The sequence below is a fragment of the Procambarus clarkii genome, chromosome 93, assembly GCF_040958095.1.
Source record: "Procambarus clarkii isolate CNS0578487 chromosome 93, FALCON_Pclarkii_2.0, whole genome shotgun sequence".
Taxonomy (NCBI): domain Eukaryota; kingdom Metazoa; phylum Arthropoda; class Malacostraca; order Decapoda; family Cambaridae; genus Procambarus; species Procambarus clarkii.
Window position 1 is genome coordinate 3,004,183 of NC_091242.1, and position 23,288 is coordinate 3,027,470.

Consider the following 23,288-nt stretch of genomic DNA (forward strand, 5'->3'; position numbering starts at 1 on the left):
TGTAAAGTGGCAAGTGAGCACCTGTCTTGCATATTTAATTAGTCATTAGAGTCGAGCGGAATACAGGAGTCGTGGAAGGTTGCTAATGTGATTCCCATTTTTTAACGGGTGAGACGTGCGTCAAACTATCGTTGAAGTAACTTAACGAACAATAGTTTGAAATTATAATCACAAAATCAATCCGTTTACATCTTAAAAAAAAACAAAGATTATTAAATTATTAACATCAGCGTTCTAGTAATGGCCGCTCGTTTTTAATTAAACTGGATCCAGTATGTTTAAAGCAGTTAACAGCGGAAAAGTTCCCAACATTCTGCATCTTGACTTTACAAAACCTTTGATACTGTGCCTCACGAGAGAGAGACATTAGCAACTTAGATGCCCTGGCATATTGGGATTATCCTAAGTCAATCCGTCTTCATAACAGACCGTCGCAATTTGACGAATACTCTACCTAAGGCCCAAAACTGTCGTACTAGAAAGTGGTAGCGGCTCACGATATTAACATACTGTCCCGTTCTCTGTTGTGGGCCCTCTTGATAGGTTAGGATAAGAGTATTTTAGTACATTTCTTGACGTTGGGAAACCTTAGGGGGACGTGCTGTCTAAGTAACATTAGGGCTTATTACAAAGCCCTAATGGTAAAGCCCCAAAGCCCTTATTTTGGTTATTACAAAGAAAGTGGAGAGGTAGCAAGGAGTTACATGGAGGTGAGAAGGTGGTGAATGTGGTGCACCACAGGGCTGTCTTGGGACCTCCGTCGTTTACCAAGTGTGCAAATAAATCCTTCTAGCACAGGACTCAACACCAACATTTGCAATACGATACAAAAATGGGAATAAACAAAAATAAATTTCACTCAGGACTCAAAATCACCACAAGACGACCGAGATGAGCGTTTGCAATTACACCGAAAGATGCACTAAAGCTTGCAAATGCATGAGTTTTAAGCTTTAAGATAAAAATAATAGAGTTGGCAGGGTATCAGCTGGTAAATCCTCAAACAACGAAATCTGAAAGCCAACAAGATCTGGGAGTCATAATTAGCAGGAATCTCTAGCCAGGAAACCTCTGTAAATGTAGGCAATAAAGCAAATAGAATTCGGGAATTTATTTTTAGAAGTCCAATAAAACAGTAATATTATTTTGCAATTTTTTTTGGCCCTTGTTAGGCCTCATTTAGATTATGCAGCTACACATAAATTCATTACTATAGTCTAGACATAAAGTCATTACTACAGTCTGGACTTAAAGTAAGTCATTACTATAGTCTGAACATTTATTCATTGGAACACGTGCAGAAAAGAATGACTGAATCAATCCTAAGAAGGATCAACTTTCCTTTTGAATAAAAATGAAAAAAATAACTTAATTTTCATTCTCTAGAAATGTGAGGAGTAACGGGGTGACACGAGTGAAGTTTATCAACCATATTAAAGAGAAGACATTGGTGAATGACGAGGGTCTTACTCAGTGTAGCCCGCATGCGGGTTGTGTGTGCCGCGTGCGGGTTGCGTGTGCCGCGTGCGGGTTCTGTGCGCTGCATGCGGGTTCTGTGTGCCGTGTGCGGGTTGCATCTGGTCTCTTAGCAACCCAGATGCGGCTCTCCATATCTAACGTAAACAAAAGAATACTCAAATGTCCACTGGCTTATGACACTGAAACCCTTCCAATTGTCCCGTTTAAAACTGCACACTGCATCGTTAATTTTCATCAGTGATGCTAACGAGGCATTAATTTCCATTGTCGTAAATATTTGTTGATATTTTAATAGTGTTGAATTTTTAAGCAGCGATCTCACAGCAATTAGAAATATACACAATATCCCTGAAAACTAATATACTGTTAATTAAAATATATGTTCTGCATCTGCATGCCTTGATTGCATTGTTAGAACTGATTCATCTTTAGAACTGTCATGATTTGCTTACTGTTTATAGAAGGGAAGTTTTTTATAGACTGCAGGATCCGTGGAAGGTCTAGTTGAACTCCCGGTTGCAATTCTTTTACCATGTCGTAGCTCAGTCGATTAAGGCAGCGTCTGGGATCCTCTCGGACGTAGGTTGGAACCCTCATCACGGCCCTTGTGGATTTGTTCAAGTTTTTTTAATTTCTGCAAGTGCTTGTTTCAAGATGAGTGTCATTCTTGCATTAAAAGGTCCTACAATTATACATGCTGATTTGCCTCCTTTTAAAATCAAGAAGCATTCAACGTCTAATACATCAAGAAGCAAACAATCAACGCATTGGAAATCAAGAAGTCAAAGATTCTTCAAAGATTCTAAAGATAAAGAAGAAACTCGTAACATTAAGGAGAGATTCAGGATCTCCTCTGAGAAGTCTCTCGGTGTGAGTGTAAAGTGTTGTCCTCTTAACTGAGGTGCAAGGCAAGATTAATTGTTTCTCACCACCTTTCTCACCACCGGGGAGCTGGTGGCTGAGTGGACAACACGCTGTACACATAATCCTGTGGACCGGGGTTCAAATTCGCGGCGCTAGCGAGAAACAAAAAGGGGCAGAGTTTCTTCAAGTTAAAGAGGCAGAGCAGAGGGCAGAGTTTCTTCAAGTTAAAGAAGCAGAGCAGAGGGCAGAGTTTCTTCAAGTTAAAGAAGCAGAGCAGAGGGCAGAGTTTCTTCAAGTTAAAGAAGCAGAGCAGAGGGCAGAGTTTCTTCAAGTTAAAGAAGCAGAGCAGAGGGCAGAGTTTCTTCAAGTTAAAGAAGCAGAGCAGAGGGCAGAGTTAAAGACTCATACTCCGCCCAAGTAAAACAGAAACAAGCAACACTCAGTGGACCAGCCAGTGGCTTAGGGCCCGTGCAGGAATATCCCTGAAAAAATAAATAATAAAATAAACTAGCAGTAAATAGGTACCTGAGAGTTGGACAGCTGCTACGAGCTGTTTCCCCACGGACGTGTGTGTGTGTGTGTGTGTGTGTGTGTGTGTGTGTGTGTGTGTGTGTGTGTGTGTGTGTGTGTGTGTGTGTGTGTGTGTGTGTGTGTGTGTGTGTGTATGTGTGTGTGTGTTGTATAAAGATAAATATGTAATAAAGCAAAATAGATTGGTAAGAAAGGCGGGGGTTCAAGAGCTAATATCTCGATTCTGCAGACACAAAAAGTAAACACACACACACACACACACACACACACACACACACACACACACACACACACGCACGCACACATACCTATAATCCACAACATTCTTACACAAACAATACAAATAGCCTCAAAACTCGAAAAACACAAAATAATAGATCCACTATTAATAGATCCAACAATAAAAAGAGTTCAATAATAGATCCACTTTAGAGTGCCGACCGCCTAAGACGTCCATCTTAGCTGCTGTGTCCCACTTACCCAAGTAATAACTCAAGAGCTAAGTTGTTCCTCAAGTACCAGAATTTTACGGAGAAATGAGCAAGAGACGCCACTTGTATATCAAGGTCATCAGATTTGGCAGACACTTCAAGTGTTTACTTCCATGAGTGCTGAGTACTCTGATACACTCTCCAGAGTGGAGATCACGAGTGGAGAGTACTCTGACACACTCCCATGATGCCCACTCCCAGCCATAGGGGCCTGGATGGCTGAGTGACAGCGTTCGGGATTCGTGATCCTAGGGTCTGGGGATCGATCCCCGGCGATGGGGGAAACAAATGGACAGTTTCTTTTACCCTGATACCCTGTTCACCTAGCAGTAAATAGGTACCTGGGAGTTACGACAGCTGCTACGGGCTGCTTCCTGTGGATGTGTGTGTGAAAAAAATTAGTAGATTGATTGACAGTTGAGAGGCGGGCCTAAAGAGCCAGAGCTCAACCCCCGCTAAACACATCTAGGTGAGTACGTGTGACTGATCCTCATATGATTGATGATTGATGATCTTCATCATTAATGAATATCTATCAAAACAAATCTCACACGAATCACTGTGAAAAAGAGAGCATCAAATTATTTCGTCACATAATATTAATAATCAATCAAATGCACGTAAATTGAAGTTTGATATCAACATTCATTATATTAATAGTAATGTTGCAATCGAACAAGACAATAGTTGCAGAGCTAATTACATAATGCATGAACAATCTCAGTATCACGTCGATGTTATAATTATATGCTACAATTATACATTATACATTACCAATCACAAAGTGAGAAGGATTGCAGTATGGATCAGTGAAAAATATTCACTAACTTTTGTATCGCTGCTGCCAGCTGACGGGAGAGTTGGACTCTGTGTTACAGTATTCACGGCTTTTGAAATAGAGTGAAAAGAATTCGGGTTGAAATACTAGATAGGTCGGGGTGTATTGGCCCTACAGTGTAATGGAGGGGGGGGGGGGGTGTACACACCTAGTTGTACTCATTTAGTTGTGCTTGCGGGGGTTGAGATTTGGCTCTTTGGTCCCGCCTCTCAACTGTCACTCATCTGGTGTACAGATTCCGGACCCTATTGGGCTCTATCATATCTACATTTGAAACTGTGTATGGAGTCAGCCTCCACCACATCATTGACTAATGCATTCCATTTGTTAACTACTCTGTCACTGAAAAAAATTCTTTCTAATGTCTCTGTGGCTCACTCGGGTACTATGTTTCCACCTGTGTCCCCTTGTTCGTGTCCCACCCGTGCTGAATATTTTGTCTTTGTTCACCCTGTCAATTCCCCGAGAATTTTGTAGGTGGTTATCATGTATTCCCTTACTCTTCTGTCTTCCAGGCATCCAGGGACGTGAGGTTTAGCGTCCGTAGCCTTTCCTCGTAGCTCATACTTCTCAGTTCCGGGACTAGTCTGGTGCCATACCTCCGAATCTTCTCTAACTTTGTCTTGTGTTTAACTAGGTATGGACTCCAGGCTATAGCTGCATACTCCAGGATTGTTCTGACGTATGTAGTATACAAGGTCCAGAACGATTCCTTACACAATTTTCTAAAGGCAGTTCTTATGTTGGCCAATCTAGCATATGCCGCTGATGATATCCTTTGGATGCGGGCCTCTGGAGACAGGTTCGGTGTGATATCAACCCCCAGATCTTTCTCTCTATTTGACTCTTGCAGGATTTTACCTCCCAGATGGTACCTTCTGTTCAGCCTCCTGCTCCCTTCGCCTAATTTCATTACTTTACACTTTCCTGAGTTAAACTTTAGCAGCCATTTTCTAGACCATTCCATGAGTTTGTCCAGGTCGTCCTGTAGTCTCTGTCCATCTTCGTCAGTCTTGATTCGTCTCATAAAATTTGAATCATTAGCAAATACTGAGAGGAGTGAGTCCTCTTTGGAATATCGTTTACATATATCAGAAACAAGATGGGTCCAAGTACAGACCCCGTGGGACTCCGCCGGAGACATCTCGCCACTCTGATGTCTTTCCCCCCCCCCCTCACAGTTACTTGCTGTTTCCTGTTCCTTAGATACTTCCTTATCCGCTGGAGCACCTTACCTTTTACTCCAACCTGTTGCTACAACTTTTGTAACAGCCTTTTATGGGGTACTGTGTCAAAGCTTTCCTGACAGTCCAAGAAAATGCAGTAGTCTGCCTATCCTTCTCCTTCTTGCCTAATTTTTGTCTCCTGGTCAAATAATTCTATTAAGCCTATGAGGCACGATTTACCATCTCTGAACCCATGCTGGTGGTGTGTTACAAAGATATTTCCCTCCAGATGCTCTACGATCCTTTTCTACATGATCTTCTCCATCACCTTGCATGGTATACAAGTCAGGAAAACTCGCCTGTAGTTTAGTGCCTCTTGCCTTTCACCTTTTTTGTATATTGGGACTACATTAGCTGTCTTCCAGCTTTCCGGTAGGTCTCCTGTTTCCAGTGACCTGTTATATACCATAGAGAGTGGCACACTTAGTGCTTCTGCACCCCCTTTTAGCATCCAGGGTGAGATTCTGTCAGGCCCAACAGCCATTGGGCTGTTGGGCCAGAAGTATCTTCACACTCAGCTCCAACAGATTTCTTTTGACCTCATCACTGGAGAGCTCAAATTCCTCTAAGGTTGCTTGGTTTGCCGCCTCCTCTCTTAGTACAAGGGCTTCTCCTTTATTTATCGTGAAGATCTCATGGAATCTCTAGTTGAATTCTTCACACCTCCTTGTCATTCTCTGTGTATCTGTTCTTCCCTTTTCTCAGTTTCATCACTCGTTCCTTCACCGCTGTTTTCCTCCCGATGTGGCTGAGAAGCAGTTTTGGTTGGGTCTTGGCTTTACTTGCGATGTCATTTGCATACTGTCTCTCTGCTTCTCTCACTCCGAAGTACTCATTCTTGGCCCTCTGGTATCTCTCCTTGCTCTTCCTCTGTGTGTGTGTGTGTGTGTGTGTGTGTGTGTACTCACCTATTTGTACTCACCTATTTGTGCTTGCGGGGGTTGAGCTTTGGCTCTTTGGTCCCGCCTCTCAACTGTCAATCAACTGGTGTAAAGATTCCTGAGCCTACTGGGCTCTATCATATCTACATTTAAAACTGTGTATGGAGTCAGCCTCCACCACATCACTGCCTAATGCATTCCATCCGTTAACTACTCTGACACTGAAAAAGTTCCTTCTAACGTCTCATGTGGGTACTCAGTTTCCACCTGTGTCCCCTTGTTCGCGTCCCACTAGTGTTGAATAGTTTATCCTTGTTTACCCGGTCGATTCCTCTGAGGATTTTGTAGGTTGTGATCATGTCTCCCCTTACTCTTCTGTCTTCCAGTGTCGTAAGGTGCATTTCCCGCAGCCTTTCCTCGTAACCACACACACCTGTGTGTGTGTGTGTGTGTGTGTGTGTGTGTGTGTGTGTGTGTGTGTGTGTGTGTGTGTGTGTGTGTGTGTGTGTGTGTGTGTGTGTGTGTGTGTGTGTACTTCTGCTACTGGGTTGTGTGTTGTTATTCAGGGAGAAAGTGATGACAGAAAAATTGTAGCTTAGAATGAAGAAATACGAAGCATTCACGGGGAAACAAAGCTTTGTTATGAACGACACTGAAAATTTCAGTTTTTTTTTACACAGGAAGGGACGAATGACCGGCCTCGGTGAAACGCGGTCAACCAGGTGGCAAAGATGTTTGTCTTTTAAAACACGATGACGGTTAGACATCCACCAATCCCAGAGCCCTGTGCCTCTGACGTCATGGGCTTAACGGCCAGTGTGTCCCAAAGCTCCGACCGGCAGTCAGAAACTGACAGCAATTCGAGGGCGGACCTGTGCTAGCATTTTGTTTGTGATGTTGTCAGTGCAAACAGGACATAGTTGTTTACTTCCAGTCCCTAACAGCACGGACCACAAGTACGAAACAAAGAATCGTACTTCTGGTCAAGGAATCAAACCATATATTTTTTTTTTTTGCAGGGATATTCCTACGCGGACCCTAAGCCTCTGGCTGGCCCACTAAGTGTTACTTGTTTCTGTTTTACTTGGGCGGAGTATGAGTATTTATGACTCGTATGGTCGCTTCAGTAAGATTTTGCCATATGTGTTTAACAACTTCTTCTGCTCAAACCATAATAATGCTAGGTGTAATTCTCAGTGGCAAGCAATGCCTGCCATGTTAACCAGATACGGCCCATGAAACAACATACTGACTACTCCAGGAGTTGACGACAATAGATCAACAAAAAACATATTACCTGAGACGCACATAAATCGAGTAACATCAGCAGTGTATGCAAGGTCGGCACACATAAAATGTGACTACAGCACCCTAAACAAAGTTCTATTAGTGATGGACGCCACGAATGTGTTCAGATGTAGGTATAAAATACCTCATTTTGCAAGGGAAATGCTTCACCAGCAGAAGGAAGGGCCAGGAGCTGCAGCTCAACCCCAGCCATCACAGTTAGGTAAATACACTTACACTAACACACACCGGGGTGACCCGTAGCGCAGCAGACAGCACAGTCGACTTGCCACTGAATGGTCCCGGGTTCAATTCCCGGGAGGTAGTGAGTTGCAACCTGGTGAGGTTATGGTTATCTTGAAGTTATCTTGAGATGATTTCGGGGCTTTACTGTCCCCGCGGCCCGGTCCTCGACCAGGCCTCCACCCCCAGGAAGCAGCCCGTGACAGCTTACTAACACCCAGCTACCTATTTTACTGCTAGGTAACAGGGGCATAGGGTGACAGAAACTCTGCCCATTGTTTCTCACCGGCGCCCGGGATCGAACCCGGGACCACAGGTTCACAAGTCCAGCGTGCTGTCCGCTCGGCCGACCGGCTACAGCACCTCGGCCGACCGGCTACAGCACCTCGGCCGACCGGCTACAGCACCTCGGCCGACCGGCCAACCTGGTGAAGGTCAGTAGCTGGACTAGGGACTGTGAAGAGGGTTCTTGGTAGTCCTCTACGGGCTCACCATAGCCCGTGCTACTTGGAACTTTTTGTTCCAGGTAGCAAATCTTAAACAACAACAACAGGTTCTTGGTCCAGACACTGGGAAACCCAACATCTACACCCACAAGCCCATCAAACGGGGCCATGCTCCGGAACTGTTGCAAGAGATGAGGGATCTGAGCTTAGAAGAGACAGGTAAGGCAGCTCAATCTAATGGCTTTATCCATTAAGTTGCGGGGGACCGTAATATTACGCTGTCCTTATGGGAAGGTCAACCTTGTGCCAAGCCTAATATTACATTTGTCGTAAATAGTAGTATAATGACTATGACTATTAGAGCATCAATATACATATTGATCAAAAAATACAATAACTGGTGAATAACAAGAAGTGATAGCGAGAGGTACTCACACAGGTGAGTGCGTGAGTACTCACACAGGTACTCACGCTCCAGTAGCCTCCGACTCCCAAAGCCAACTGTCTGGAAAGAAAAAAATATTTGTAGTATTTTTCGCCTTGATTCATTAATTGTCTTATCATTTCTGAAGGGAAAATTACTCAATTTGTCTAGGCACAACGTAAGATCACAGTGACGGACCAGAGGAAATATGATCACAACACACAAAATACTGACCGGAATATACGAGGTAGACAGCGAGCCCTTCCCAACAGAGGGACAATAGAACGAGTTGAGAATAGAACACAAGAGAAAGATGGAAACACGTGTAGGTCAGACCTGTAACGTAGTGGAGAGAGAGAGGCATTGTGGCATTGTCGGCTCACAACCAATTAGATCAAAGTTCAATTCCTGGGCAGGTCGAGACGTTAACGCAAGCTTTATCACAACTAATGTCTATTCACCTAGCAGTAAATAGGCACCTGGGACAACCCACAACCTTATTGTGGGTTGATTGTGGGGAGAGGTGAGTTGTTGGTGTTCTGTCCACGGCAATGGGAATTGAAGTGGTAGGTGCTGGAGGCAGGGAAGATGACAGCCACTTTCATCCACAGAGTACAAAGGTATTACAGTATGACAGAGTCGTAGATTATGAATGAGTACCAGAGTACTAAAGATTAATGGAATAAGACATAGTAGTAGAATACGACAGAGTAGCAGAGTACGACACAGTACTCCAACGAGAGGACTAACTGGACCAGATAACACCTATAAAGCCAAGCACAAACACCTTCTGACCTCCAGTATGCCCCGTGGGTAACCACTGATAGGCAATCACCCAACAGGCCATATACCCAAGAGCACATCGCCTCCGGTTGGCATTTACCTCACCAATAGGATATATGCTACCTTTATCCAGAGACTCCTTCCTGGCAGGCACCACACGCGTCACCAGGCTTGCACAATAAAAATGGACGATCTATACAATTTTTCACAATACACTGAATACTTTTTTTGGGTTCTTGAAAGTCATAAATTCACGCCATTGGAAATGATTTTATGGAATATTAATTGGACGAGGTCGATGACTGGCTGTGTTTAAGCTCGAGAATATTTCAACGGTGGTCTTCTCTCCGTATAATGGAGAAACCCAGATACCACGATAAAAGAGAAGTAGGGATGGTTGGTGATGGGGAAGGGAGGGGAATGGAAAGGTGATGGAGGATGGATGGTTGGGGCTTGGGGAGAGGAGTTGGAGATGGAAGGATAAAGGCTAAGAAGGTTGTGGTGTTGAAGTGGGTGGGAAACTGGCGGGACAGAGTGAAGGGGGAGGAAGAGGGGTGCAAGAGGGAGGGGTTATTGGAGAAGGTAGAGGAGGTAACACTGGAGGTGGTAGGTTGGGGAGGGAAGTCGTGTGGGTTAAATAGGAAAAGGAAGAGTACAGAGGGTTAGACAGAGGTACAAGTGAGCCAGATACAGGTACAAAAGGGTGGATAAGGATACAAGGGGCTGGTGAGAAGAATAAGGGAGTGGAGACAGGAACAAAGGGGTAGACAGAAAAAAAAAACAGTTGAGGAGAAAGGGTTAAAGGGGGAGAGAGAGAGAGAAACAAGTGAGGAACACATAGTTAGAAAAGGGTGGATAGGGGTACAAGGAGCTGAAGTGACGTACATGAGGATGGAGACAGGTACAAGGGACAGGCCCTCTGGACTACACCACTGGACTTGCTAGAGTTTCTAGGAAGAATGAAGTCCAAAGGAAACCAAAATACGACGGTGGCTGGACACCGACTCTTGTCATCAATAGATCTAAACTAGCTAAGTTAGATACTAGCCACGATAATAGCTAGATACACTAGCTAAGTTAGATACTAGCTAAGATAATAGCTAGATACACTAGCTACGATAATAGCTGGATACACTAGCTAAGTTAGATACAGAAAGGTCCCGGGGAACCTTTCTTGTTTGGAAATAGGGTTGTTGATGTATAGAACAAATCACCGGGAAACTTGGCAATCGTGGGCTTAGTGGATTGTTTCAAGCGTAGGTTAGACATATATATGAATGAGTTTGGGTGGATGTAAATAGGCGCTGCCTCGTATGGGCCAATAGGCCTTCTGCAGTGTCCAATATTCTTATGATCTTTGGAGGGTACAAACAGGGTATCAAATGGTTTTAAAGGTACAAAGTAGTTGACATAGACACAGTAACTGGCATAGAAACAAGGTAGATGCCATAGGAACCAGGTAGTTGCCATAGGAACCAGGTAGATGCCATAGGAACCAGGTAGATGCCATAGGAACAAGGTAGTTGCTATAGGAACAAGGTAGATGCCATGGGAACAAGGTAGATGCCACGGGAACAAGGTAGATGACGAACGAACAATGGAGTAGACAAGTGTTCAAGGGGGTAAGGGGTCTCAGGGGAGCCCAGACTCACAATCTACCAATCTTCACAATAAGATTAGCTCCCAATAATGACTAAACTGTATCCGAAATTACTACCAAAGAAACTTCACATATGACCCCATACACAAGTTCTACAAAATGTATAAAGACATTAGCATGAACACAAATAATAACAATAACACTATTACATACACAATGAAATCACGTTCACATGATATATATATATATGAATGGGGAAAATCAGAATGTAGGTTCGAGCCCTCCACACGGCTCCTACTGGCTTTCTCAAACACTATTGATAATTGCAATATAATTCCAATTATTTAAAAAAAACAATGATAAACATTCCTGATACAATAAAATTCCCAACAAAATACATCTGATGAATGTATAAATAAAATGAAAACATTAGCCGCCAGCTCATCAGAATTATTAATTACAAATCACAGGTCTTCAGGTGTTTATAACTGAAGGAAAAAAAAGAGACACATATGGGCCAGGTAAACTTCTGTATCTTCTCAATGTAAACTTGAAGATACATTCTTCCTGTAAACTTGAAGATACATTCTTCCTGTAAACTTGAAGATACATCCTTCCTGTAAACTTGAAGATACATTCTTCCTGTAAACTCGGTAACAAGGCTAATGCAATCCAAGGGCTGAACTGAAAATAAAATTATATTAATAACTCTAAATGTATCCCACTAAAAAGTTTGTAAATTGCTGATTTAAATTACATCACCAAACTGCTAAACTATTATTTTAAATTTTACTTGGAGTGGGAAAATGTTAAAAATATTAAGCTGCAGTGAATATGATGCGAAAAATATATATTTTAAACAAAATATGTAAATGTTTCTTGGTTTTATTTCAAGGATTGCTGTAATATATCACAGTGAAAGAAAATTATGAATTTTGTAACACAATACATTTCAAACTGTTTAAAGACGGCAAAGACCGTTAAAAGACGGTAATGACCGTTACCAGTCAGTAATGACCGTTAAAAGACGGTAATGACCGTTACCAGTCAGTAATGACCGTTAAAAGACGGTAATGACCGTTAAAAGACAGCAATGCCTTACGAGCTAGTCACTACGAGTCAGTAATGACCGTTAGAAGACGGTAAGCACAGTAATGACCACTACAAGACAGAAAGGCTCTTTAAGATAGTATTGCCCATTAAAAGACAGTAACGACCGTTAAAATCTTAAAGACATTACAACTTTGAAAGCCTTTAAACTCAAGAAACTGGTAAAACCATGATTTTTTCAAGCGTAAACAGTTTTAAAACTTTCAGGATTATTTGAGTCTTGGAAACCAATAAGCCTGTTGAGACCATTTGCACTACGCTATTCATTTAAGTGTGGACGTTTTTACAAAAACATCTAGAACCGTTAAATCGGTTGGTACCGTTAAATCTGTTGGGGGCCGGTAAATCCGTTGGGGATTGTTCAAATCCCGTTGATCGCTGAGGGTACGCGTACCCTTATTTTTAGATAACGAATTGGTTGCTTCCTTAAGCCAGTATTTCGTGCCAAAAGTTAATATTCCGTGGCGGTGATGACGTGTGTGTGTGTGTGTGACACATGGCCATACGCTCACCAAGACGACCACCAGCACCAGGGAACGACCTCAACCATATTGGAGCACTCTAGTGTCCCACTGGGCAAGACGACCACCAGCACCAGGGAACGACCTCAACCATATTGGAGCACTCTAGTGTCCCACTGGGCAAGACGACCACCAGCACCAGGGAACGACCTCAACCATATTGCATCACTCTAGTGTCCCACTGGGCAAGACGACCACCAGCACCAGGGAACGACCTCAACCATATTGGAGCACTCTGGTGTCCCACTGGGCAAGACGACCACCAGCACCAGGGAACGACCTCAACCATATTGGAGCACTCTGGTGTCCCACTGGGCAAGACGACCACCAGCACCAGGGAACGACCTCAACCATATTGGAGCACTCTAGTGTCCCACTGGGCAAGACGACCACTAGCACCAGGGAACGACCTCAACCATATTGCATCACTCTAGTGTCCCACTGGGCTAGACGACCACCAGCACCAGGGAACGACCTCAACCATATTGGAGCACTCTGGTGTCCCACTGGGCAAGACGACCACCAGCACCAGGGAACGACCTCAACCATATTGGAGCACTCTAGTGTCCCACTGGGCAAGACGACCACTAGCACCAGGGAACGACCTCAACCATATTGCATCACTCTAGTGTCCCACTGGGCAAGACGACCACCAGGACCAGGGAACGACCTCAACCATATTGGAGCACTCTGGTGTCCCACTGGGCAAGACGACCACCAGCACCAGGGAACGACCTCAACCATATTGCATCACTCTAGTGTCCCACTGGGCAAGACGACCACCAGGACCAGGGAACGACCTCAACCATATTGGAGCACTCTGGTGTCCCACTGGGCAAGACGACCACCAGCACCAGGGAACGACCTCAACCATATTGCATCACTCTGGTGTCTCGTTGGGCAAGACGACCTCAGTGTACACCACACTCTTCAACTACAGCTGCACAAAGTCCCGTCCTAAGCAACAGCTGTGACTTAATGTGATAAAATGATAAAAGATAAAGATAAAATGCTCTACCTTATACGTATATACTGTAATATTCCCAATGTGTATAATTTTTGGTATAAACTGGTAATAAGAGTCATTATTATTATTAATACTATTATTTAGCGCTGAGTATCACTAGGGGTTAAAAAATAATATGTATTGTGTTATGCAAGTGGTATAGGATGTTCGTGTTATTTATACATAATTTGTTCTTTTAGACTTGAAGATCAATGAGTATCTTGCATGTTGTGATCACGTTTCAAGATCTCACAATATTGTGTAAGTTTTGAGTATGTTGTGATAAAGTGTCCCATAGCTCCTTGTAGACTTATTGAGACTTACGTTGTGATCATAGTTCTTCTGATTAGACTTGCTTTCCCTGGGAATGTATTCTCTCAGCCTTCACTGTAGGTTAGTACCCCAGCTCTTGGACAATTCTTGCTGCATAACTCTGTACATTTATCGCTAAATTTTAGGTTTATTTAGATGTGGATTCCATGCCAGAGCTGCAAAGTCTAGGGGTGTGTCTAATGTAGGTTGCACATAGTATTCTGAAGGAATCTTTGAGTAGGTTACTAACGGTTACTACCATTATATTACCCGGTTTGGAGTACGCTGCATACGCTACTTTTGTTTCTCAGGTGTGTGTGTGTGTGTGTGTGTGTGTTTGTACTGGTATGTGTGCGTGTGTTGTGTGCGTGTGTGTGCCTGAGCCATGTACATTACCTGATTACTTTTCTCTTCAAAGTCAACAAAAGATTAAAGCAGCTTCTACACGACAAACAACACGAACGCAGCCTCGTACAGGCAGATCAGTCATGCTAGATTACCTAAGTAATTGGGTAGTTAAAACCCACATAAAAACCAACGAAATTCAAGACTGAAAACTACCTATATAACTGTTAACACCGTTGGCTCCATTATAATCTTATCAATCTACTTACATTCAATAAGAAACTCAAAAGATAACGCAAGGGAAAACCTCTTGATTACTGGAAAGACCGTTAGAACCGTTACCTAAATCCGTTAAATCCGTTACAAATCTTCGAGTCTGATTAAATTTCATTTCAAAACTCATTAAAAGTCAGTTCAGGTAAAACCTCGCAAGTGTTGTAATTACAATCCAGAAACTTCACTTGTAATTGTTACTGTGTTTTGAAGTGGTGTTGAGTCTGGCCGGTAGAGTGACGGCCCTGCTTCTTGCAAGGTCGGGGCTCTATCCCCCGATGGTGTATGTGGTTGGGCACCGTCCTCATACCCTAGTTCTTTGTCCTCATGCCCCAGCTCCTAGTCCTCATACCCAAGCTCCTAGTCCTCATACCCCAGCTCCTAGTCCTCATACCCAAGCTCCTAGTCCTCATACCCCAGCTCCTAGTCCTCATACCCCAGCTCCTAGTCCTCATACCCCAGCTCCTAGTCCTCATACCCAAGCTCCTAGTCCTCATACCCCAGCTCCTAGTCCTCATACCCAAGCTCCTAGTCCTCATACCCCAGCTCCTAGTCCTCATACCCAAGCTCCTAGTCCTCATACCCAAGCTCCTAGTCCTCATACCCCAGCTCCTAGTCCTCATACCCAAGCTCCTAGTCCTCATACCCCAGCTCCTAGTCCTCATACCCAAGCTCCTAGTCCTCATACCCCAGCTCCTAGTCCTCATACCCAAGCTCCTAGTCCTCATACCCAAGCTCCTAGTCCTCATACCCCAGCTCCTAGTCCTCATACCCCAGCTCCTAGTCCTCATACCCCAGCTCCTAGTCCTCATACCCCAGCTCCTAGTCCTCATACCCCAGCTCCTAGTCCTCATACCTCTTCCTAGTGATTTATACTCATAGTGGCGCGTCATTTTCACCTCATAATTTTCCAACGCTTCTACGTTGATCCGGAAGTTACTTTTCTTGATATCTTGATGACTGTTATTGAGGTTTTCTCTGCAATCGTTTTGTTGATTAAGATAAGATATTGCAGAGGTTTCTGTTGAAGGTTTCATTGTTCAAGAATTATTATCATTACTACTTCTGCTACAGTTCTTGTTCTCGCTATTGTTCTTGTTCTGTTGACGCTGTGGTTATGGGTGTTGTTATAGGGACATAAAGGTATAAGAGCAGAACACTGAAGTAGCCCAACTGGCCTGTGAGAGGCCGGTTCCAATAGGCCTACTGACCGTTGAGAGGATGCTTCGATTAGACCTATTGAGATGTGCGAGACCGGTTCCACTAACTTGTTTGATACAGGTTCCAATAGGCCTACAGAACTGTACGAAACTAATTCCAATAGGCCTACTGATCCACATCAGACACTATAAATTAAGCTGTCTTTTTTGACAACGACAAAATCTAAAAATTCCTCTAACTCGGTATTAACAAGTTAGTCTATACATTCTATCAATATTGAAATCACTGATTATAACTATAGTATTTTACTTGTATTTTGAAGTTCTTTTATTAATAACTTTAAAATTTCAATGTTGTAAATTTTTTCTATCCTAATGATTACAATATATAAAACTTTTTTTTTTTTATTTAACATGATATTTTTGCAGTAAGAATGTAACAATGTCTGGCATTACTTGAACATGTTATTATATCTTGACTGAGTGAATTCAGTATACTTATATAATATTAGTCAGACAACCAGCATTATATTTTTTGGGGGCGAGGGCATGGTTGTGCCGGACCAATGGCCGCGGGGGAGCCAGGGAGGTGGTGGTGGGTGGGGGGGGATATAGAGAGAGTTGTGGTGACTGACTCAAGCTATAGTCAGGGCATGAGGTATCGATCCTCTACCTGTCCTCCTCAACACCTTTTCTGTCTAGCAAGTGCTCCTCCTCCTCCTAACACACCCAGTACTCTGTCTCGTAACAGCTTAAATCCTCCTATTGTTTATGCAAATGATATAATTGTTGCTGCTTCTGCATCTACGACAAGTAATTGCCAACATAACACCTTAATTATCTCTCTCTTTCTCTCTCTTCCTCCTTGTCCACTTCCCCTTCCGTATATATGAACCTGAGGTTAATAATTTCTCCCTCTACCACAACTCCCCTCAGCCACACTGTGACACTGTCCTCCCTGACCACAGTACCAGGGAGCCCCTTGTCTACCCCCTTTCCCCTCACTACCACCCCCTTCCCCTCTCCGCCCCCAACACCCCCGCCCGCCCCCCGTAAGGTCGCTGGCTGCTGCATGGTTCTCTGCCGCAGTTACTCCCGGAAAATTCGTGTGATATAAATAGAAGCTGAATGTGACTATTCACAGCAACTGTTGCGTGCGTTGGGCCTCACGCAAGGGCAGGTGAGGGGGAGGGGGGGAGGGAGCAGTGAGTGGGGTGAGTGGGGGGGGGAGCAGTGAGTGGGGTGAGGGGGAGAGCACTGAGTGGGGTGAGGGGGAGAGCACTGAGTGGGGTGAGGGGGGGGCAGTGAGTGGGGTGAGGGTGGTAGGATATAATGGAAGGTAATGTTACAGCCCCGCTCATAATACCTGTACCAGGCCTCCTGTACCAGGCCTCCTGTACCAGCCTACCTGTACCAGCCTACCTGTACCAGCCTACCTGTACCAGGCCTCCTGTACCAGCCTACCTGTACCAGGCCTCCTGTACCAGCCTACCTGTACCAGCCTACCTGTACCAGGCCTCCTGTACCAGGCCTCCTGTACCAGCCTACCTGTACCAGGCCTCCTGTACCAGCCTACCTGTACCAGCCTACCTGTACCAGCCTACATGTACCAGGCCTCCTGTACCAGCCTACCTGTACCAGCCTACCTGTACCAGGCCTCCTGTACCAGCCTACCTGTACCAGGCCACCTGTACCAGCCTACCTGTACCAACCTACCTGTACCAGGCCTCCTGTACCAGCCTACCTGTACCAGGCCTCCTGTACCAGCCTACCTGTACCAGGCCTCCTGTACCAGCCTACCTGTACCAGCCTACCTGTACCAGCCTACCTGTACCAGCCTACCTGTACCAGGCCTCCTGTACCAGGCTACCTGTACCAGGCCTCCTGTACCAGGCTACCTGTACCAGGCCTCCTGTACCAGCCTACCTGTACCAGGCCTCCTGTACCAGGCTACCTGTACCAGGCCTCCTGTACCAGGCCTCCTGTACCAGGCCTCCTGTACCAGTCTACCTGTACCAGGCCTCCTGTACCAGCCTACCTGTACCAGGCCTCCTGTACCAGCCTACCTGTACCAGGCCTCCTGTACCAGGCCTCCTGTACCAGGCCTCCTGTACCAGTCTACCTGTACCAGGCCTCCTGTACCAGCCTACCTGTACCAGGCCTCCTGTACCAGCCTACCTGTACCAGGCTTCCTGTACCAGGCCTCCTGTACCAGCCTACCTGTACCAGGCCTCCTGTACCAGGCCTCCTGTACCAGGCCTCCTGTACCAGTCTACCTGTACCAGGCCTCCTGTACCAGCCTACCTGTACCAGGCCTCCTGTACCAGCCTACCTGTACCAGGCTTCCTGTACCAGGCCTCCTGTACCAGCCTACCTGTACCAGGCTTCCTGTACCAGACCTCCTGTACCAGGCCTCCTGTGCCAGGCCTCCTCTACCAGGCCTCCTGTACCAGGCCTCCTCTACCAGGCTACCTGTATCAGCCTACCTGTACCAGCCTACCTGTACCAGGCCTCCTGTACCAGCCTACCTGTACCAGCCTACCTGTACCAGCCTACCTGTACCAGGCCTCCTGTACCAGCCTACCTGTACCAGGCCTCCTGTACCAGCCTACCTGTACCAGCCTACCTGTACCAGGCCTCCTGTACCAGGCCTCCTGTACCAGCCTACCTGTACCAGGCCTCCTGTACCAGCCTACCTGTACCAGCCTACCTGTACCAGCCTACATGTACCAGGCCTCCTGTACCAGCCTACCTGTACCAGCCTACCTGTACCAGGCCTCCTGTACCAGCCTACCTGTACCAGTCTACCTATACCAGACCTCCTGTACCAGGCCTCCTGTGCCAGGCCTCCTCTACCAGGCCTCCTGTACCAGGCCTCCTCTACCAGGCCTCCTGTACCAGGCCTCCTCTACCAGGCTACCTGTATCAGCTCACGTATACCAAGCCTCCACACGTCATAGTACCCGTTCCTCACTCTCCACAAACAAACTTATCAGATATGAAGCATAACAGCAGTTATAGAATAACATTTCTGGGCGCCAGAGCTCCACGTGTCCACTCAGATGGGCGGGCTCAGCCCTCCGGGCTCAACTGGGCGGGCTCAGCCCCCCGGGCTCAACTGGGCGTGGGTGCTGCCTGGGAACTGGTGGTTAGGGAGGTGCTTGGGCTTTGACGTGGCTTGTGAGTCTCGGTGAATTCGAATTGCGATTCGAACTTAGGAAATCAACGAAGCACTATTCGAGAAATGTTCGAACGGTTTCAGTTGTCAGTCGTGTGTGTGTAAACTGTTTTTCATTCATAAAAAATGGGGTTTTTGCGGCTGAATTAACGAGCATTTGACCTTTGTTGATGAGGATGGCTGGTTTAGGAACGAAAAACGGCTTACATACGACTCACATCTGATGACGTTCGAACATTTTTCGAATAGTGTCAAACTGATGACCTCTACGACCTCTGACGACCTCTAACGACTTACTACAAATACAAACAATTGCCAACATAACACCTTAACTAACCTAACCTACGCCTAACTATACATGGAACTTGTATAATAATATTAATATATAAATGATAGCAAACCTATTTTTAATGTACAGTATGTTAAAATTGATGACTGGTGGACGGCCGCAGGTTTAACGAGCCTGGAGTGATGACTGCTTCTTATGAGGACAAGGTTGTGACGAGAGACGTCTTGTACCCCCCCCCCCGCACCTGTGACACCTGTCAATCACATCAATTATTATAGCGCTCACCCTCGTTACTAGACGTGAGGCCAGTGGTGGACTAGACAGTATAGCCAGTGGTGAACTGGAGAGTGTAGCCAGTGGTGGACAAGACAGTAAGGGCAGAGGGCAACCCTTGTGTTCCAAGGCCATGAGAAGACTCAGGTATGGCACCTGCTCCCCTACACCCGGACCTCGATACTAAAGGCAAGAGTTCCAGTTTTCTCACCACAACTGTAATCTGGGTTCGGTACATTCTTCAGGGGCTCCAACTCTCTTTTCATCGCGTATGTCAAGAACATGTCTTTTTATTCAAACTTTTTTAAAAAATATTAATATTCTATAAACCATTTTCATACGTAATTTTCTCGCCTAGGAAAGGAACAAATCATTAAATACAAACTAGCAATTAACTGTTTTCAATTGATGGCTGGTGCATAGAGACATAACTAGTGCTACTGAGTTAACATATACGAAATGTCATACAATGTATGATACGACATACACCATCACTTCAAGGGTTATCTATATATATATATATATATATATATATATATATATATATATATATATATATATATAAATATATATATATATATATATATATATATATATATATATATATATATATATATATATATATATATATATGTCGTACCTAGTAGCCAGAACGCACTTCTCAGCCTACTATGCAGGGCCCGATTTGCCTAATAAGCCAAGTTTTCCTGAATTAATATATTTTCTCTAATTTTTTTCTTATGAAATGATAAAGCTACCCATTTCATTATGTATGAGGTCAATTTTTTTTATTGGAGTTAAAATTAACGTAGATATATGACCGAACCTAACCAACCCTACCTAACCTAACCTAACCTATCTTTATAGGTTAGGTTAGGTAGGTTAGGTAGTCGAAAAAACATTAATTCATGAAAACTTGGCTTATTAGGCAAATCGGGCCTTGCATAGTAGGCTGAAGAGTGCGTTCTGGCTATTAGGTACGACATATATATATATATCTTTTCCAGCGCCTCAGTGTGGCGATACAGAGGGGAAATGCGCACTGCATCCAGGGTTCCTGCCCGCCATCTGAGGAGCTGGAGGAACTCGACAACCTATGATAACCATCTTTGTAACCCATATGTAACTCCTTTTTTGCAACAAAGTTCAAATAAAGTAAATATATATGTGTACATACAAAAGAATGGGGGTGGTAGGAGAAGATAATATTAGTGTTCAGTGAGAAACCACAAGGTCTCCTCTGAATACTTTTTATTTTCTTCTCCGAGGCTATGGGTCCCCACATTGGCACCAGAGGTGTTATCCTCACAAAAAAAAAAATATATATATATATATACACACACATTCTATACGGGGGTTCGCCGTTCGAGTCTGCCACAGCCCAGGTGAAAGGACTGTTTCCACGGAAGTGTGGATAGCAATTTATATACTCAGAACTGACCTTGTCTCGCATGACAGTTTGGCACTAACGAGCCACAGGCCTATTGAGCTGCCTGTTTGATTTTGTTGGGAGGGGGGATATAAAGAGAATGGAGAAGCACAGGCGAAGGTCATTTATTAATGGGAAATAGATTGTGAGTTAGGATAGCAGGCGGGCTGACCACCTTGCTGACACATAGAGGTGTTTGGTCTCCAGCCTTACGAGGTAAATGCTTTCCGCTCTGCTGGTGATTAAACCCACTAACGATTGTAACCAACATGATAATACAACACAGTACCTACAGCAAGAAAATATATTATAAAACCAGAGGACAAAACAAAGACAAAAGTTAGAAAAACCAAAACATCAGAAGAAGGCCCCAATAACAAGAGGAAAAATAACATATTATAGGAATTAATTCTCTTCTTGGGATGATTTAAGCTCCGGGCCAAGTTGAGAAGTTCTTAAGCCAGCGAAATTGGGAGCTGGTACGTGCCCAATTTATCCTCAATACTCCCTTTAATGGTCTATCAACATTCCTAGTGCACCTTTGCCGGTACACCACGGGCCTTCCCTCCCATCCTCCACGGCCTCTCCTCCCCCCCTTCCCACCCCCACCTCCCCCAGCCACATACCCCTTCCCATCCCCCCCCCCCAAATCCCTCCCCAGCAACTCCTCCCTTACCCCTCCAGATACGCTCTGGGGCTCCCCCCCCCCCACCACTCCCCCCCAACAAACACATGCACACAACCCATCACCTGTTGTAAAAAGGCACTAACACTGAAACATGACAGACAAAGGTGCTGTATCGGGCACATTAACATCACAGCCGAACACAAATCCACACGCACAAACTCAAACAAAAACACACAGACAAACTTTCCTTCCCGCCACCATTCAGCTCTGTTTAAACTTTTATTTGTTTTTTTTCAAATTTACGCTGAAAACGATTTAACGCGACACAATAATAGCCGGGTTACTGGTTCCTGCAGGGAGTAAGTTGATTAGTGTGTTTGTCAGTCCTCTTCACCTCTTTCTGTCTCTGTGTCTCACTCTTTCTGTCTTTATTTAATTAGTACTAAGACTCATTAGGAACTGGGTTGAAGTTCATCTTGACACTGCAGCAAGCTAAGAGCTCTTATACACATGAGCTCATCTAAGATGTAATGTTTAGTAGCTTTGAAGTAAGGAGTGGGATGAGCCAGCTGTGTGCCAGAGCCTTCATGTGGTCGGTGGACTTGATGTCAAGTGTATCTACAAGTGCTTAGGACTTTATTAGGCTTAGTTTCTTTTACCCTGATGGCTCTGTTACCTAGCAGTAAATAGGTACCTGGGAGTTGGACAGCTGTTACGGAGCTGCTTCATGGGTGTGGGTGTGTGTGTGTGTGTGTGGAGGGGTTTGGGTGTAGGGTGTGTGTGTGGGGGGGGAGGGTTAACGTGTGTGTGTGTGTGTGTATTCACCAAGTTGTGTTTGCGGGGGTTGAGCTTTGATCTTTCGGCCCGCCTCTCAACTGTCAATCAACTGTTACTAACTACTAACTAATTTTTTTAGTTACACCCACACACACACACACACGTGTTTGTGTATGTGTGTGTGTGTGTGTGTGGTCAAAAATTAGCTAGTAGTTAGTAACAGTTGATTGACAGTTGAGAGGCGGGCCGAAAGATCAAAGCTCAACCCCCGCAAGCACAACTAGGTGAATACACACACACACACGTTAACCCTCCCCCCCCCCCACACACACACACCCTACACCCAAACCCCTCCACACGCACACACACACACACACACACACACACACACACACACACACACACACACACACACACACACACACACACACACACACACACACACACACACACCCTACACCCAAACCCCTCCACACACACACACACACACACACCCTACACCCAAACCCCTCCACACACACACACACACACACACACACACACACACACACACACACACACACACACACACAGCATTAGAGACTGGAAATAAAGCCAATAAAATATAATCTCCAAGACTTTCCTCCCCGGCACGCATAACTTTTTTCCCGCCAGACACCCACGCGAGATTAGACCCCTCCCTCCCCCCCCCCTCCTGGCCCGAAATATATTTTTGACTCTCTGGAAGTGGATTAGCAACCCCGTGAACTTATCTGGGGTTGAGAGGCTAGACTCTAGAGGCGAGTTGCGCCTCAGTAATTATCCGCTTCGCTAAGTACTCCAGACACGTATTTATAACTTCCAAGTAGTCTCGTTAAGTCAAAACGAGTCTTCTCGCTTCGCCGAAGACAGAGG

At 44.9% G+C, this 23,288-nt stretch overlaps 1 protein-coding gene and 1 long non-coding RNA gene across 2 annotated transcripts in view; one reads left to right on the plus strand and one right to left on the minus strand.

Annotated features, from left to right (window-relative positions):
- LOC138359868 (uncharacterized) overlaps positions 1-23,288 on the minus strand; it is a 35,893-nt gene that overhangs the window by 1,391 nt on the left and 11,214 nt on the right. Inside the window, exons 3-4 of the long non-coding RNA XR_011226104.1 lie at positions 8,722-8,791; positions 1,932-2,083 (exon numbers count right to left, since the gene is read on the minus strand). This is a non-coding gene — a long non-coding RNA (uncharacterized lncRNA). The remainder of the gene's footprint in view (positions 1-1,931; positions 2,084-8,721; positions 8,792-23,288) is intronic.
- LOC123746775 (growth hormone secretagogue receptor type 1-like) overlaps positions 1-23,288 on the plus strand; it is a 177,481-nt gene that overhangs the window by 1,253 nt on the left and 152,940 nt on the right. The gene's annotated exons all lie outside the window — the stretch shown is intronic.